The 9,842-nt window shown below is 36.8% G+C and overlaps 1 non-coding gene across 1 annotated transcript; it reads right to left on the bottom strand.

Annotated features, from left to right (window-relative positions):
* Positions 1 to 249: 249 nt before the first annotated feature.
* On the bottom strand, positions 250 to 356 carry LOC125408009 (U6 spliceosomal RNA). Its single transcript, XR_007234336.3, has one exon. It is a non-coding gene; the product is annotated as a U6 spliceosomal RNA (small nuclear RNA).
* Between the last annotated feature and the right edge of the window lie 9,486 nt (positions 357 to 9,842).

The raw sequence follows: 9,842 nt of genomic DNA, 5'->3' as shown, positions 1-9,842 counted from the left end.
CCCTGAAGAGGTTTGATTTCTGATCTTAGAAACTAAATCAAACTGGGTCTCATATGTGGTTAGGAGACAGTTATGGGCTTCATTAACCAGAAAGTAATGTGAAGTTGTGTCTTTGCTGAAAGTTATTATGTAAATAACGCTTTCATGATTTGTGTGTTCATTATCTTTTCACCTAGCACTCAGTATCAGGGATCAACTTCCCATGGCTGGCAGATCTGTCATCTACATCATTCTTGTTTTTTTCTTTTTTTTTTTTTGGAACACTTCACGAATTTGTGTGTCATCCTTGTGCAGGGGCCATGCTAATCTTCTCTGTATCGTTCCAATTTTAGTATATGTGCTGCCGAAGCGAGCACCATCTACAGCATTCTGAGACGCTTGTTTAGAAGCCATCCATCTCCTTAAATCTTATCAAACTTTTGCTTGCTGTAATAATGATGTTCAAAATCTCCAGATGAGTGTTTCTATCAATTTTAACATTTCTTTCATTTTCTTCATTACTTTGTCAAAATCTCAAGAGTATGTTCAGAAGATTTTATAGATTTCTTATGTTATTAATAAGTAACATGCCTTAGAAATAGTCTTGGAAAAGAGTATATTTGTGGATTGAAAGTATGAATTAATTATGTGATGATTAAACTAACATAAATACATAGTGTTCTTATCTTAGAATATGTGCTACCAATCACATGTACATAAGTCTTCAGGCACTTGCATATTGTAATGTATTTGGGGACCTGTGGATAACAGTTTCCAAGGTGGCCTCCAATAATACGGCTCTCATTTATTTATTTCCTGTATGAGTCCTTCTGCTAGTCCAACAGAGTTAATCTGTATTACAAATAGAATCCTGTAGAAGTGTTGATAGGTCATTTCTGAAACAGGATATAAAATTCACTACAACTTCCATCTTGGTCATTTATTCTCTGCATTTCTTGGATGTCTCACTTTGAGAGAATCCAGGCCTATGTAAAGGAACCCTATGAGAAATCTCAGTGGCAATGAACTGTCCTCTGCTCACAGCTTCTAATGAGGACTGAAGACGTCTGCCAACAACAACATATGTAAGACATCTTAAAATCAGCTCTTCCATCTTCATTCAAGTCGTCCAATGACAAATCCCCAGTTGGCAGCCTAATTTAATCTCATAAGATACCCTACATCAGGACCACCCTGCCCCCTCCAGTTGGATTTATCATATCTGAAAGTATGAGAGGAAAAAATGCTTGCTGCTTAATACTGTTAAGATTGGGCAGAGTTTGTTAGTATAATACGAAGTAAATAATACAGGTTCAATTCTTTATCTACTGAATCAGAAAGTAGAGTCCAGGAGTTTTCATTGTTATTAAGCATCCCAAAGGTGATGCTAAATTTGTGTATTTATACTGGAGAACCATGTTGTTAGTAGTGCTTCAGAGAGCAGGGTATCTATAAGTCTACATTCATTAACTCACAGCTTAAAAGATATCTGAACCTTAAACATGCAAAGTGCAGAAGTTTTTCTTTCAATGTTTTTTTTGAACTTTGTTTATTGTAATGGTTCTGCATTTTGAGAATGGAACAGTATTGATGGCCAGATTCACACATTAACGTCTAAAGGTAACCTTCAGGATGACTCTTAGAGTAGTGATTATCACTACTCCTGATCTTTAAGATTAACTACCAAAATCAAAGAACACTGAATTTATGATAATTACTTAGATGAATTAGAAACTGCTCTGAATTCTTTCTTTTCAGTCCATTTTCCTTTACCAAGCATAGGGTCCAACTTTCTAGATCAAAAGAAATATTTTCTTTTTTTTCAAAGCTAAAAAGCCATTAATATCCATCTCTGTAAAGCAACCCAAATAAATATTTCAAAAGTGACTTGTATAATTAGCAGAATTTCACAACAGTGTCAGCATTCATGTGAGTACTATCTGTAGGGGTGTCAGGGAAGCCCGGGGTGGGAGCCGTAGGCAGCAATGGCCTGGTAGAGTCACCTCCGTTTCCCTGCTTTTAGCCTGTTTTATATCTGAATTGAACATGCCTTTTTTCTTTAGGAAACAGGAATAAATTAGCAACTAGAAAGAGCTACTTTGTAAATTTTGAACATTTGGGGAGTAGATATTGTCACCATCACCTTGGACTTATGGCCACATCAATGAAGTCAAAAGTGCTACTTTATTGCTCTTATTTTACTGAGAATGAAAGATGATATCGGATTCCTCAGTTTTGTGGATTGCACTATAGACAAACATTTATGAAGAGAAGCCAGATGATCACAGTAATATGGTTCCGACTATCCTTCCTCACAGGAGCAATGTGTATGGGGAGACCAAGCCAACTGCCAGAAGATGAGCAATAGCGAGGGTTGGTGGGAACCCATGATGGAAGCTTGTAACTTTGTTACCTGTGGTTTCAGTGAACAACAATCATTTGTGAGCCTGTGGCTGTTAGCCAGCAGGACTAGGGATGTGAAGAAAGATGCATGCGAACAGAGGAAAAGAAGATGACATTTTCTGGTCCTTTTTATCTGCTGTCACACCAGACCATATTCTTAGAGTAACATATGCTGCCTCACCAAGGCCCCACAAAACCTTTTAGACTCCATCTAGTTTAGAATCACTTAGGAAAAGATTATCTAGTAAAAATACAAGGCAAGCCAAATTATAATTTAATAAAATTTAATAAAAACCCTTGTAAAAATCACCTGTCTTCAATGACAAACTTTAGAAACAGAGCTGCATTTTATTCAGAAATTTCATGCTTTGGGGCATGGGTACAGAATTTAGAGTTAGTTGTCTTTCATTTTGGCTGAGAAGAACACAAGAGGAGTCACTTGGTTACAGAGTGAAATTACCAAAAGACATGATTATATATACTGATTCTGAACTTTAAAAACACATATTTTTTTTGCCAGGCAGTGGTGGAGCACACTTTTAACCCTAGCACTTGGGAGGCAGAGACAGGCATATCTCTCTGAATTGGGGGCCAGCCTGGTCTACAGTTATGGCTACACAGAGAAACTATATCTTGTAAAATAAACAAACATAAGCAAACAAACACCACACAGATTTTTACTTAATTGATGAGCCTGGCAATATTTGGTATTATTTTATTATTGTTTTGCTTTGTTCTTATTTTCCCATGGTATACTGATGTCCAGACAGCAATGATAAACTTAACATCACATACTGTGGTAGAAATCAAATGTAAAGCTAATATTACCTGTCAAGGAGTTCTTAAAATGTATCTTCTTTAGACTTGTTATATTATTGTATCTATGTACCTAGAAGTCTGAGATTCTTAGCAGAAAGGATTTCTCCCAATGAGCTATGTTGATGAAGCCAGCTGAGTTAGTTTCCTTTACTTTAACATAACTGAGAAACATCTCTTAAAAGGAAAGGCCAGACACCAAAGAACTGACCGGACTCAATTCAAGAATTTAAAAATAGTTATTGCTTGTGTCTTAAATAGTAGTGGTGTAGTTGTTGGATACCCACTTCTCCTTTCCACTGGTCTGCTACTACTATTGGTTCATTTCATATGCATTTTGGTATATGGAGACTCCCTAACCTGAGGCCTAAGTGATCTCTCTCTCTCTCTCTCTCTCTATCTCTCTGCTCTATTTTTTGTCCATTTGTCAGATAGACATAATTGTGATTGCCATGGTGATAGTTACTTTCAGTTGCTAGCTTGACCTAATACAGAATAACCTAGGTAGGACTATTCAGGTCATGCAGGCTTGTAGACATGTCTGTCAATGACTGTCTTTGGGGCTTTCATTTACAGGACAAGGCCCTTCCTGCAAGTAGAAATCATCATTCCTGGGTTGTGGCACAGGACAGTGTGAAAGCAGAGAAAACTAGTTATGTACTAGGTATATATGAGTTTGTTTTTCTCTGCTCTTGACTGTGGGTATGATATGACAAGATTCACGTTTCTGCAGTCTTGATTTTGCCATAATAATAAATTGTAAACTGGAACTGTAGGCTGAAAGAACACACTTCTCTTCTAAGTTTCTTTCTACCAGAGTATTTTATTAGAGTGTTAGAAATTAAAACCGAAACACCATCTTTGTTCTTCTTCATAGATTTGGATATATGGTAAAAGCCAAATACTGTTGTTCTTTTCTGACACTGAGTAGCAGAACAGATAAATGTAGACTTTAGCATGAAAAAAAAAGTGTTTAAAGCATATAAAGTACTCCCAGACACGAGTTTAAAAAGCTTTCTTGTTTATTTCTATCTACATTTATTTACATTAAAAAAATCAAACTCTTGATCAAACTATTGATAAATATAAATATCTCACAAGAATAAGGAGTCATCCCTATTTATAGAATGGCATGCTTCTATTTACTTCTATTTGTTAATATGAAGGGAGAAGCTAGAGTAAAGATTTCAGACAAAGTCTTCAATGTAGGAAAACACTGAAATACAGCCTTTATGGTGCTGTAATTTGTATATATAAATGCCTAAAAAATTGAACATTTGACAATTATCTCCTTATATACAATTTTTTTCTGGATATTGAGAATTTGCTAGATTGGGTATTCCATAAATACTTTTTAATATAACACTATTATTCACACTAATTTTGTATTAATCTTTAGTTTAACTTAATTTTTTATAAAACTATCTTTTCTTATTTTACATGTCAAATCCAGTTTCCATTCCCTCCTCTCCTCCAGGTTCCTATATCTTCCATCCTATCCCACCCTGTGCAATCCTCAGAGAGGGTAAGGCTTCCCATGGGACTCAGCAAAATCTAGTACATTGCTTTAAGGAAAGACCAAGGGCCTCCCTACTATATCTAGGCTAAGCAAAATATCCCTCAAAAAAAATGGATTCCAAAAAACCAGAACAAACTGTAGGAATAAATCCAAGTCTCACTGCCAGGGGTCACATAGTCTACTCCAGCCATACAACTGTTACCCACATTCAGAGGGCCAAGTTTGGCCTATGCTGGTTTCCTCACTGTCAGGCCAGAGTTGGAAGGCTCCCAGTAGCTCAGGTAAGCTGTTTCAGTGCATATCCCCATCATGGTCTTGATCTCTTTGCTCATATTCTCACTCCTCCCACTGTTCTACTGGGTTTTTGGAACTCAGCCTAGTGCCCCACTATAGATCTATCTGCTTCCATCAGTAGCTGGATGAATGTTCTATGATGACATTTAAGATAGTCATCAATCTGACTACAGGTCAAGGTCAGTTAAGGTACCCTCTCCCCATGTGGTATTCTTCTCTGTATGCTGTGATCACCAATGATTAATAAAGAAACTGTTTTAGACCTATAACGGGGCAGAACAAAGGTAGGTGGGGAAAATAAAACTGAATGCTGAGAGAAAGGAGTCAGACAGAAGCACTACTAGAGACAGATGCTGAAACTTTTCCCAGTAATTCACAGCCTCATGGTGATACACAGATTAATGGAGATGGGTTAATGCAATATATAAGTTAGCCTGAAATACGTTTAAGCTTTTGGCCAAACAGTATTGCAAATAATATGATTTTTATGTGATTATTTTAGGGCTGAGCAGCCAGGAAATAACAAGTGGCCCCCTACAACAAATTGGTGCTCCAACATGTGCTAGCTAAATCCAAATAAAACCTGAGAGGGTTTGGAAAGGAATTCTAGACACTTAAAAACAAAGTTTAGCCACATTTTTTCCCCCCAAATGGGCTCTGTTTGCTGGCCACGGCTCCTTTAAGAAAGGTCTTCCTGATTCAACAGTAGCAGAAAAAAGCCATGCAGTTTTGAACTGGTGACTTTCTAAGCCATGCTGCCAGCGTGAACTCTGTCTCTTTCAGAAGGACAAGCATTTAAAATGGGGTTTCTGGACAGCATGCTGCAAGTTAGTTGGTGACAGGATTTGTCAACTGGTTATCAGAGTTAAGCTGGTGAACAGACTTCTGACACGATGGACTGGGCAAAACAAGCAGGCAGGGCCGTATTTGCTCTAGCAATGCCACCACGTGGGGTTTTAAGAAGCTCTTAGCATTTTAAATTGCAGTCCTGGTCAGAAAAGGATTAGACTGAGCCCCCAAGGTCCAAATGAGGAGCAGAAGAAGGGAGAACATGAAAAAGGAAATCAGGACTGCAAGGAGTGCGTTCACCCACTGATACATGGGGACTGATCTAATGAGAGCTCACCAAGGCCAGCTGGACTGGGATTGAACGAGCATGTGATCAAACCGGATTCTCTGAATGAGGCTGACATGGGGGCTGTCTGAGAAGCCATTGACAATGGCCCTGGGTCTTGTTTTGTCTGCATGTACTGGCTTTTTGGGATCCTAGTCTGTTTGGATGTTCACCTTCCTAGACCTGGAGGGAGGGGGAGGACCTTGAACTTCCCACAGGGCAGGAAACCCTGACTGCTCTTAGGACTGGAGAGGGAGGAGGAGAGGGAGTGGGAGGAATGGGAGGGCATTGGGAGGAGGGGAGAAAGTGGAAATTTTTATAAATAAATCAATAAGTAAATTAAAAAATGAAAGAAAGAAAGAAAGAAAGAAAGAAAGAAAGAAAGAGAGAGAGAAAGAAAAGGATTAGAGATACACAGTAAAGACAAAGGTCCCATATTGCTCCCCATCAGGATATCTCTTTCCTTACTCTCCATCTCTGTCCTTCCCCCATCTCGACAATATAGTTCCCTCAAGATCTCCTCCAAACTCCTCTTCTTCCCTCCTCTTCTCTTTCTGACTTCCCTTCTCCCCCAACCTTCACATTCCCACATTTTCTTTTAAAGACAAAGTCTCTTATTGTGGTCCAGTATGGTCTGGAATTCTACATCTACTCATTCACCTTGAATTCACAGTATCCCTTCTGTCTTAGTGCAAATGTTAGGATAAGAGGTCATAACTTCCATAGCTGAGTCAGCTCCCTTTTTTCACCACTCCTTTCTATATTTTTTTTTCTGCTGGATGAATGACAAGATGATTTGTCTTCTTGATACTGATTTGGCATGGACTTCAATTATATTATACATATAAAATGATAATTTGCAAATAAGATATCAGTGGCTCTAAAGCAAGCCTCCATAAGCTTCATTAAGTGTTTTTCTATGCAAATCCCTTTCACAGTCAGCACTATTATGTTCACTTTGAGGATAGTCTTTATAAAAAACAAAAAATTAGAAAATAATGGAAATGGGTAGAATATAAATATTCTTTCTTCCCAAAGACACTAAAATTTAGAAGTATTATAAATTCCTGTCAACTTAGGAATGCACACCTAATTTATAGTTGTCTTTTAAGGATTTATTTCCTGATTTGACAGTTTTTAATTAAATAAGAATCAAATAGCAGTCTGGACTGATATTTATTTTGACTGATGTCTCCTGTCTACTGTAGCCTCTCCTGCTTCTCCACAAAGATTTGCTAAGGATACAAATGAATCCCAAGTACCAATTCCCAGCCCTTTGCTAAGAGTCAAGGGTAAGGACAGAGAATGGTGTTTTGAGTAATTCAGAGAAAGCTAAATTTTGTGCCCTCCAAGTGATAAAGAAAAGACTCAGTTTTATTCTCAGCTCCATCCCACTGATCAGAGCAGAGAGAATTTTATATGAACTGCACCAAGAAAAGGAAAAAGGTGTGCTACACAAAGATTACAAAGGAACCATGAAGATTAAACTACATGACCAAAAAGCATTTTTTAAAAACACCATGGCAAACTTGACATGACTAGTGAGCATCTATCTCTTAATTGTCTTTTATCACTATCTTCACTGTATTTGTACAACACTATCATTGTAATTTCTCAGTTGACAATGTTGGAAAGAGAATGTATTAATTTGCATGCTAGCCAGCATCTATACATAAAGAAAGCAAAATTAAAACTACTTCTGCTTAATTTTGTGCTATTGACTCCTGATACACTAGACAAAATGATATAACCTGGATTTTTCAAAGATATTTTGTGTTAATACCATTTAATTATAATGATGTTATACCATTGTTTCAGGATAATATTAATGTGATATCCTAAAGAAAGAAAACAAGCCCATTATTTGACTCCATCATCCTGGCTCTCTGAAGCCACCATCTGTTTTGTCTGCAGGGTTGATTTATGCCTAAGATGTAAGTGTCAATAACTTGGCTTTGATGGGTGCAATACGGCTAGGAAAATGGATACAGTTGAATATTAGGCTATAAAGAAGGGTATGAAGCATAATTCAGATGGGCTTCATGACACTTGTCCCACATACGACACACATTCTCTTCATTTCCAATTTCACTAGAACAAGCAGGAAGAATGGTTTCCAATCTGTCCCACCTCATAAAAATAGACCTGTGTTTAATTCTCTAAGACCTAAAATTATCCTTTGGATATTGCCAACCAATCATGCAAGGAAAACGTTTCTAGCCAAAGGAATAGGAATCTTCTAGGTATTGAGATGGCTAAAGTATTACTGTTACCTTGGTTTTAATGATATCACAAAATATTACAGAAAAGCAAATGTGATGATTATTGTGAGACAGCTTGTTGTCTCTCCCACTTGAATTGTGCCATTTTATCAGGAGTATACTGCAGTTTTCAAATGTAGTACTTTACAATAGAACAACACCTAGCCTTATTGTTCATTATTCTTCAAAGCAGTAAAGGAATTTTATTCATCAAGGCCTTAAGGTTCATTTAGCTGTAACCAAAAATGTTATATAAAACAAGCTATTCTTTTTTGTGGATTATAGCCAAGATTGGAGAAGAAGAGTTCCAAGTGAACTCCTGTTCTGGCTTTATTTAATAGCAAATTATCGTAAATGTCTCATTACCAAAGTGCAATGCCTGGGAAGAAGTTAGCTGATTAGATTTCTTTGGTTTGGGTATTCTCTAGGAGAATCTATTAATCCTGTCACATCAAGCTGTTATGTATAAGCCAAATGTCATTATAAGAACTATAGCACTCTGGTTAAAAACTTGGGCTTGGATCCAAGAGTAATTTTGAATCCAAGTTCATTAGGAGATAAGAAAGTGAAATTTGTGTTACAAAACTGCCTGTTAAACAAACAAGTACATTTATAGCCCTCTATTTCCTGAACTGGAAATGGTGGACTAACATTATTTTTACATATATGTACATATGTACGTATAAATTAGTTAACAAATGCATGATTCCAAGTTTTGCTAAAAGGCCCTAAATATAACTGCAATCTTTTGAATATACTAATGGAAATAATTTAGTCTGGATTTTTATTGCAATTTTTTGGATTTTCTTCTGTCACTACAGGAGTGATTTGCAGAAATATACATATTCTGGATGCACTTGTGTCCAGGTGGACAACACTGGAACTGGAGTTAGTGAACTAAAAACAGTCACTACAAATATTTGGAGGATTTTCATTTGCTATCTACTGTCTTTAAGCTATTATAAGTATTAATAAATTTCTTTTAAAATCATGCATTAATCAGAAAAATTATGTTTGTGTTTTATTTCCCTTCGTAACAATGGCTTTAAACATTAACAAAAGAAAGAGCAGGCAACATTTGCATAATACTTGTCATGTAAAAACATGCCTACCATATGTGGGAATTTTCTAGCATAGGACATTTAATTTTAGAAATGTGAAATGATTCCATCTGCTGGAAAGTTAGAATCAGTTTGTGGTATTGAACAAAGTTCAACAACCAAGAGTTGAAGCTCCCTGAAGAAGAAGAGAAGATAAATGTAGGGACAGTGTGTTAAAATAGGAGCAACTCTCACCAGAAAGTCATTCTGAAAATTCCTCTCTGTTCCTGGGAAGTTTTGGTCTGTTGGAACTATCATACTTTCCCTCTTAAGTGAATATCCATCTTGAATTATATAGAGGTTGGATCGAGTATAGATATGGGATATAAATAGAGAAGTGCGCTTACTACCACTAT

The sequence above is a fragment of the Myodes glareolus genome, chromosome 18, assembly GCF_982192425.1.
Source record: "Myodes glareolus chromosome 18, mMyoGla1.1, whole genome shotgun sequence".
Taxonomy (NCBI): domain Eukaryota; kingdom Metazoa; phylum Chordata; class Mammalia; order Rodentia; family Cricetidae; genus Myodes; species Myodes glareolus.
Note: the sequence above shows the minus strand (reverse complement) of the source record. Positions and strands in the feature narration are given on the sequence as shown.